The sequence below is a fragment of the Quercus suber genome, unplaced genomic scaffold (assembly GCF_002906115.3).
Source record: "Quercus suber isolate HL8 unplaced genomic scaffold, Cork oak 2.0 scaffold_265, whole genome shotgun sequence".
NCBI lineage: Eukaryota > Viridiplantae > Streptophyta > Magnoliopsida > Fagales > Fagaceae > Quercus > Quercus suber.
In genome coordinates, this window is record NW_027069721.1 from 210,140 (window position 1) to 218,092 (window position 7,953).

The window sequence follows — 7,953 nt, forward strand, 5'->3', positions numbered from 1 at the left end:
GCGAATGAAGAAAGGGGTCTAGTCATGAGGGTTCAGGAAGGTGGTCTAAGGAGGAATGCCTCTTCGGCTGAGGAAAGTAGAGGTCAGAAGGTGTGGTCTGCCATCCAGAGCAACATTCCGGGAGATACTATTGATAAGGATACACATCATGAAAGCACAGGACAAAGGGAAACTATGAAATATCTAAGAGAAAGCTCCTACCACCGCATTGAATGCTCTGCAGCTAACTCTCTAGCCGCATTAATATGGAAGTGATACCTGAACAATGATTTTCAGCCTTACAACTACTCCCAAAGACTTTAGGAATGTGCTAAAGGGACAAGGGTCAAAGCCAACAACTTGATCTACACGTGGAGGGTGGAGATGGAAGGAAGAGGAGAGTATAAGAGTGAAAGACCCTGAATGAGAGGGATCGAAAAATTGAGAGGAAAATACTGTAGCAACAAGAACTGGACTTGTAATCAAATTTAAAAGAAATATATACAAGAACTCACCTCCTCGGATTGAGCCGAAGACGATTTTCTTTGGATAAAACCAATTTATCTTTGTTTTCTTGTCATTTGGATCCACTATAATTGTTATCCAACTCATTAGAGCCTAGTTTTCTAATCCACTCTCTATAAATTCATTGTATTGGGTTCTTTGGGCCTTGATCCTATTACCTTTTAGGCTTAGGAACCAAACTGTGTTCTTACAACTTACACAAAAAAAAAATTTATGACATTAAAAATCTAAAAAGAAATTGAATTAATAATTTTAGTTTATTTATATTTTACATGATATAAAATATTTTTCTTACATTTTAAAGCAAAATAGCAAAAGCATATACATAACTACATATGAGTCTGTGTCTATTCATATGTGATATGAGATTATATAATATTATCTTCGTCCTACAGTCAACCCCGAAGGAAAATTTTTTTCTCTGTTCCTGAACCATAGTAGCCTTGTGCAGGCTTGGCTATGGATAGATTGATGAAGTAGCGTTTGGGTTGCTTGAATGCAAGATAGGATTTGGACTACAAGAATGTAACAATCGGCATGTTGCCCATTATGTGGGAAATGCGAATTTGGGCTATGGCTTGCTTTGCTAAGGGTGGAGGGGTTGCATATGAGTGGTGATGATATTGCAAATCTTGTGTGGGTTGTGTTAGGCTAAACTTAGAGGTAGGTATAGGCCAAGCCTTCTACATAGTGGTGCATGGATCAAGTTCGAGTTGGACATTAATTTGCTTGACCTATTAAGTATGTATACATAGCTTATGTAGCTCGGTGACATTGTCGGTTTTCTTTATGATAAGAATTAAGGTTTAAATATCTCAATTATCAAATCATTGGATATGTGATTTTTTTTTTTTTTTTTTTTGGGAAATACCATGAAGTATTGTGTTATATAAAGTATTAAGTATGCTCTTAATGTTTGTTTAAATTATTAGTTTAATAAAAAGCCATTCAATAGTTTTATACTAAAGAATTGTTAGTTTATGTTAGGACATATGTGGTTCACTTGTTAAGAACATATGTCATATTTTTATGTAATTAGCTAATCTTTTGACAAAATGCACTTTACTTGTAATTGGGTAGTTTTAGTTGTTTTTAATACTTCAAGAAATAAGGTTTCAAGATCAAGTGTTGAAGTCATCAAGTCTGTCCAAGAAACAAGCTGATAAGTGCAAGTTTATTAAAGCTCGACAGCTGGCTCAACAGCTAGCATGTGTCGAGGTTTAGAAAGCTATTCAACCCGTGTGCTCGACACCTACTCGACACCTCCTATCTGTCGAGGTTTATTAAATTCAGAATTCTGATTTAATTTTCTTGGAATCTGTGAATGTGTCTTTGGACATTCTTTTCTCCTAACCCTAGACATATAAAAGGATTGTTTTAAGAGCCATTAAAAAGTACACAAGTTGCATAAGCATTGAGCTAAATTCTGTTCAAGCAAATTGTGACCGGAGACAAAGTTTTTGCCCTAGTTCATCATTCTTGAAGAAGTTGCTATGTATGTGCACCTTTGGGTTTTGTGACCAAGCGTCTTCTTGATCTTCATCGTTGGGATGAACTGAAGAACTTTGCAGCCAACAACCTTCTCTAGTTGGTGTTTGAAGTCACGTACTGGAATTCGCGCAATTGGTTTGTCACGTACTTGGGAGCTGTGCATCAAAAGGGGAAATTGTCACTACAGAACAAGTCTAATTGGGTATTGGGGTAAGAGTTCAATTATAGGTTGATATAAGGTACTGTGATTTCTTTACTTGTAACCGCTTGTTGTGATAATAGTGAAATTTCGAGAGTGGTGACCTAAAAATCATTCGGTGGGGTTTTTGCCGTGTACGTTTTCCCCATTCGTAAACAAATCACCGTGTCAAATTTATTTTTCGCTACACTTAGATTAATTGGTGATTTGTTTATGTTATCACGCACTTTGCATGTTAATTAACTTAATTAATTCACTTGGCAAAATTAATTGGTTAATTTATCACAATGGGTTAATTTGTTTTTGGCTTATCTGTTAAACTTAGACTCTATATTACACAAGTAAGCTTTGTTGATTTGCAGTTGAACATCTTCCTTCATCTTGTGCTCTTGTTCTTGATCCAAGTATTTAAGTGGCTGAATCAAAAGATCAAACCATATTTATGCTGATACTCGACTCATAAAAGTATTAGGTTCTCCTATATAGTACAATGACGCAATATTCTCTCGTCTCACATTCATCATGGACCACATCATAGATTAATTAGTGAGTTCTATTATTATGAGATGAGGAGTAGCTCATCAATGTTTTGTTAGAGAATGGAATAATTACTCTATTCTATCTCTCATTTCTGGTTCCAAATAACAAGATGTAGATACTTTAAGTCTCTCAAACACTCTGGCCTAAATATAACGTGAGGTCATGTAAAAACCTTAATGACTTTGGTTGTTTGTGACTTTGTAGGATCTAATCAACGGTTAAAGTCACATAATTCCCATTGTAATTGACAAGAGCACACCCTTGTCCATCTCACATACGGAGAAATCCAAGAAGCGATGATCTAGTGCCAATTCAAACCTTACAAATAGACAAAACAATGCAAGATCCTCTTTTTCTTCTCTTAAGGTCCAAAACTTGCAAAGAATCTAGTCACTAAATCCTATGAAACAAAGGTGTCAAAAAGTTCCCTGAAGTTTAAACCTGACAACTTTATATATCTTTGAGCTAAACAAATATTCTAATAAAATATAAGGATAAGAGCACCCACAGCAGATGTGGGATATGTGCCAAATGCTAAATATTTGGAACATATCCCACACCAAACCCAATTTGAGCCCATTTAGCAGATGTGGGATATGGTATATTTTTTGCAACATTGAACAGTACCGTGACAATTTTGCCACGGTATGGAACGCGTGTGGCATATGGGTTTATTAATTTTTTATTCCTCTTTCACTCTCATTTCTCTTTCATCTTCAGCTATTCTCAATATTCACCGCCTCCATCTCCATCTCCACTCTCCCATTCTCTTTCTTCTTCCCTCTTCCCTGTTGCTCTATTCTCTTCCTATTCATGAATATGAGCCACCACTGATTTCCTCTTTACCGTCACCGATCTATATCCTTCACCGGTTTTTTTTTCCCTTTTGTTCACTCTCTCCTCTCTGTTCTATCAGCGTGGGTCTGGTTGTGGGTCTGGGTTATGGTTGTGATTTCCGATTGTGATCGACATGGGCGTAGGTCTCTGGGTTGTGGGTCTCTCCTCTCTGTTCTATATCCCGGTGAACTGATTGAGCCCTTGTCTCATCAGAGAGTAGGCTCTTTGAATCAATTCTTGGCACAAGAACTTTGTGAGTGGACTTCCGGTTTCATGAAAGAGGCCCTGGTGAAATCTGTGCACGAGAATCACGACAGGAATAGCTCACTGTTCTTACTCTGTTTGGGCGATACTATTTCATTGATTCACTGTACAGGTAAGTTCTTCTTCTCTGTGATTCTCTCGGTATTTCAGTGTCTACTTTTGATTCTCTCTATATTCTTATGGTGTGTTGTGTTTTTACTTTCCTGTATACAACTCTGAAGACATTCGTTATAATGAGGATAGTTTTAACATCTGTTATTAAATCCCTTTGCCCTTTTAAAATGAACTCATCTTAGAATCTTAGAGCCTTTCATGGGTTTAATTATTGGCAATTTAATGGAATTTTATGTGTTAGCATTCATTAGCAATATTTAAATAGAGATAAAAACCTTGGTAGTCAGTTGTCCAAGAAGGCTTCAAGTTGGGCTGGCAGTTCTACTGTAGAATATCCTCAATATTAACGAATCCTGGTTTTGAATTAATGCTTTGGGATTTTCTTACATAGAGAAAATATCTCAAAATTTTCTTGTACATTTTAAGTAACCAATACCTAAAGCTTTAAGAGTCTTGTTGTGAATTATTTATGCTAGCTGAATCTATTAATGGTGCCCATGTTTTTTCCATTCCTGACACCAGCCAGCTCTTCTGTGCTTTACAATTTGGCACCAATACCTCATGCAAAGCTTTGGTGAAAGTCTTGGATGCTATTACACGAATCTTTCTTTTACTTCATATCTCAAACAAAAAAAATATTGGTTGCTAAATTTGTTCTTTCAGCTAACTTAGAGGATCCAACTTGTTCATCTTGTTATAATACATGCTAATATTAATAGCATAGCTGGATAATGTTAAATGTTTGAATTGGCAAAACAAACTTTGAAAAAAGTAGAGCCAAAATTCGTTTAGCACCATCATCAGTAACTTAAGTTCATATGTGCTGTTTGCTATGCGAAAACCATATGAATTTGTTCTGCCTAATCTATTCGACAATCTTCTCTGTTGCTCTTGTCTTTAACCTTAATATAGTCTACTTATTCTTAAAAACAAAACAAAACAAAAAACTCTCAAGAGTATATCCTGTTTTTTTTTTTTTTTTTTTTTTTTTTTTTTTTTTTTTTTTTTAAATAATAGGGGTATCTCATACATCATACATTTTTATGTATCTCAAAGTAAAATATGATATAAACCCATGTGGTGACTTAGTCACATAGGCAGTGATAATGATCACCTTCCTTAAAGAGTGAGGCATGGATTCACAAGTGTTTGTGTGAATCCACGCCTCACGTATTGGGGGGCTTGACTCTCACATGTGCATGTGCTTGATGAGGGCTCACATTTTGAGTTTGGCAAATTTTGCTATAGAGATACATTGACAAAGTTTAGTAATGATATATTTTGTTGTAATTAACAAACCAGAACAAGCAGTCTCCATATCTATTTAGAGCATGGACTCAAGAAATTATTTATCATTCACTGATCTCGTACGAGGGAATATTAATCTTGAGGATGAACTTTTCAATGTATCTGAAAGTAGTCCCCTGATAGTCGAAGATTCTCCACTAAATGATGAAGTTGCCACTTCTAAAAAAAAAAAACCAGCATGTGGTGTCAACTTCAATGCTGAGGAAGACAAGCTGCTTGTAGCAGCATAGCTCAATACCAGTGTCGATCCTATGTATGGTAATGAGCAACATAAAACAACATTTTATGGCAAAGTTGCAAAATACTTTACGGACCACAAGACTGATTCTACACGTAGTGTTGCATCCCTAACAACCCAATAGGGAACAATTAATAGGGAAACAGTTAAATTTGTTGGGTCCTTAGCTAAAATTGAAGCAAAAAATGAAAGGGGAACCACGGCTCATAACAAGGTATAAATTTTGCAATGGTCTTTAATTTTTTTAGGTTTACAACACAAATGAATTGTTTGAAGAAACTAATTATGTTATATTTATTTAATTTTTTTTAGATTGAGAAAGCAAAGGAATTGTTTAAAGAAATTCACGGTTCCGTTTTTCAATTTGAACATTGTTGGAAAATCTTGAAGGATTTTCCAAAGTAGGCATCTGCTATGCCTAGGGAAGATTCTAGAAAAGAAATGCCTCAAACTCCAGATTCAATAGATCAAGGAGGGGGTTGATGGCATTATGGATTTCAAGAGGTCAATAGGTAGAAAAGCTGAAAAGGCTAATCGAAAGAGAAAAGATGATGAGAAAGATATTGCAACGGAATATTTGTAATAGAAAATGAAAATTCTTGAAGAAGGATGTGCAGCCGAAAAAGAGAAAGTACATATCAAAGCGGAAAATGTTCGCTTGCAAGAGTTGAAAGAGAATGAAAGAATTATGATGCTAGACACAAGTGGCATGAACGAAGACCAAAGAACTTTTTATGATGGACTCAAAAAGGAAATCCTTGCAAAACAAAGATCAAGTCATTTGTTGGGTTGAGATGATGTTGGTGATATCTTGTTTCAACCTTATTTTGGTAGTAACTAATTTTAGGCCGTGATATGTATTTTGTGGCATTTTTTGGGTGCAGCTGATTTTAGGCCTTGATATGTATTATGTGATTTCGTTGTAGATTCTGGTAGGTCACTGTCATGTAAAGTAATCCTAACATTTTAGCTTATATAAAATGTTGTATATTTTCTATATTTGAATTTATATTACAAAAAAACCTATACAACTGTCCAGCTTTTGCAGATTTTTCTTCCTGCCATTTGCCAAGCAGATATGTGGTTGTTTAGCTTTGCATTATCTTGTATTTTGGTTTGTTTGTTGCTGGGAATTTGTCCCTGACCTGCGTATATGGGTAGTCAACCTTGGTTGTGTAGTTAGATACTGCTATTTGGTTGTGTAAAAAGTTATGAACTTTTTTTGGCTTTAAATAATTCCACAATTTTTTTTTTAATTTTTAATTTTGTATGTTCTTCAATGATGCTCTATTTGTTTGCTGAGCAAGTGATGGAATATGAGAAATTTGAATTGGTTTTTGTATAAAGATTTCACAGTTTTGTTGTTGGTCCCGTAGTTTCTATGACTGGAAAATGGTGTAAGTGGTTGTGGATTGAGTGGTTGCATTGTGGATCAAACACTATGCATTGCTTTTCTTTTTCTTTTTTTTTCTTTTTTTTTTTTCTTTTTTTTTTTATCATTTGTTGATGACCCATTGAGTGGTTGCATTGTTTGCTAAGTGGTTTAACTGTTTTTTTTTAATCATTTGTGGATCAGGCCATGGTTACATATTTAACCTTTTCGTTTAAAATGATCATAAAAGTGCTTGTGAGCACTATCATAGATTTGTAATTTGCTGACAGTACTTGTCTTACTTAAATGTTTTTGCCCTTTGGAATATTTTTTTGGTGTTGTTTTATAGCCCCATTTTGATGGTCTATATTAGTAACCTAAATAATAATACACTTGTTGATTCATGAAGTTTGTTTATCCTTGACATATAATTTGTGCTAATGTATCAGCTTGTAGCTTAAGGGCTAACATAAATATGCTAATACAGAGCTTTTGAACAATATAATAGCATAGGTGATTTCTTTTATAAAGAAAGGTAATTAGTTTGAGCTTGAGATGGAGACATTTGAAGGGCAATGGCTTTAGATTGTACGATGGTACAAATATTTGTCCTTCTAAAATGTGTGAAGGCTTTCAAGTTTATGATTGAGCTAACAGGAGGCTTCGACAACCTAAGATCACTTTAAATGGGGCCTGCTACAGGTTCCACCGATATTTAATGCACTAAAGATTTAAAAGATTTTATGGTGGAGTATGTGGTTTTCCTAGAAGGCTAGGACTAGTACTGTTTTCTTGGCTGCAATCAAGCCTTTGAAGAAATATGATCTAGAAGCTGTATTTTTAGCTTATACAAAAGGTCCATTTCTTTGAAATGACTGGAGTTAGAATTGGATTAGGTTGCATTTTAATCATACTGTGTGAATTTTTTCTCTATTTTTCTTACTCTTTAATTCCTTCACGATATAATGATGTGTAAACTTGCAAATTTGATATCTTAAAGAACAAGGCCCAAATTTAAATAGGCCTATATTGCCGTTTGGCTAGACTCACATTATAGATTATAGATTTTATATGATATGTGCTTAT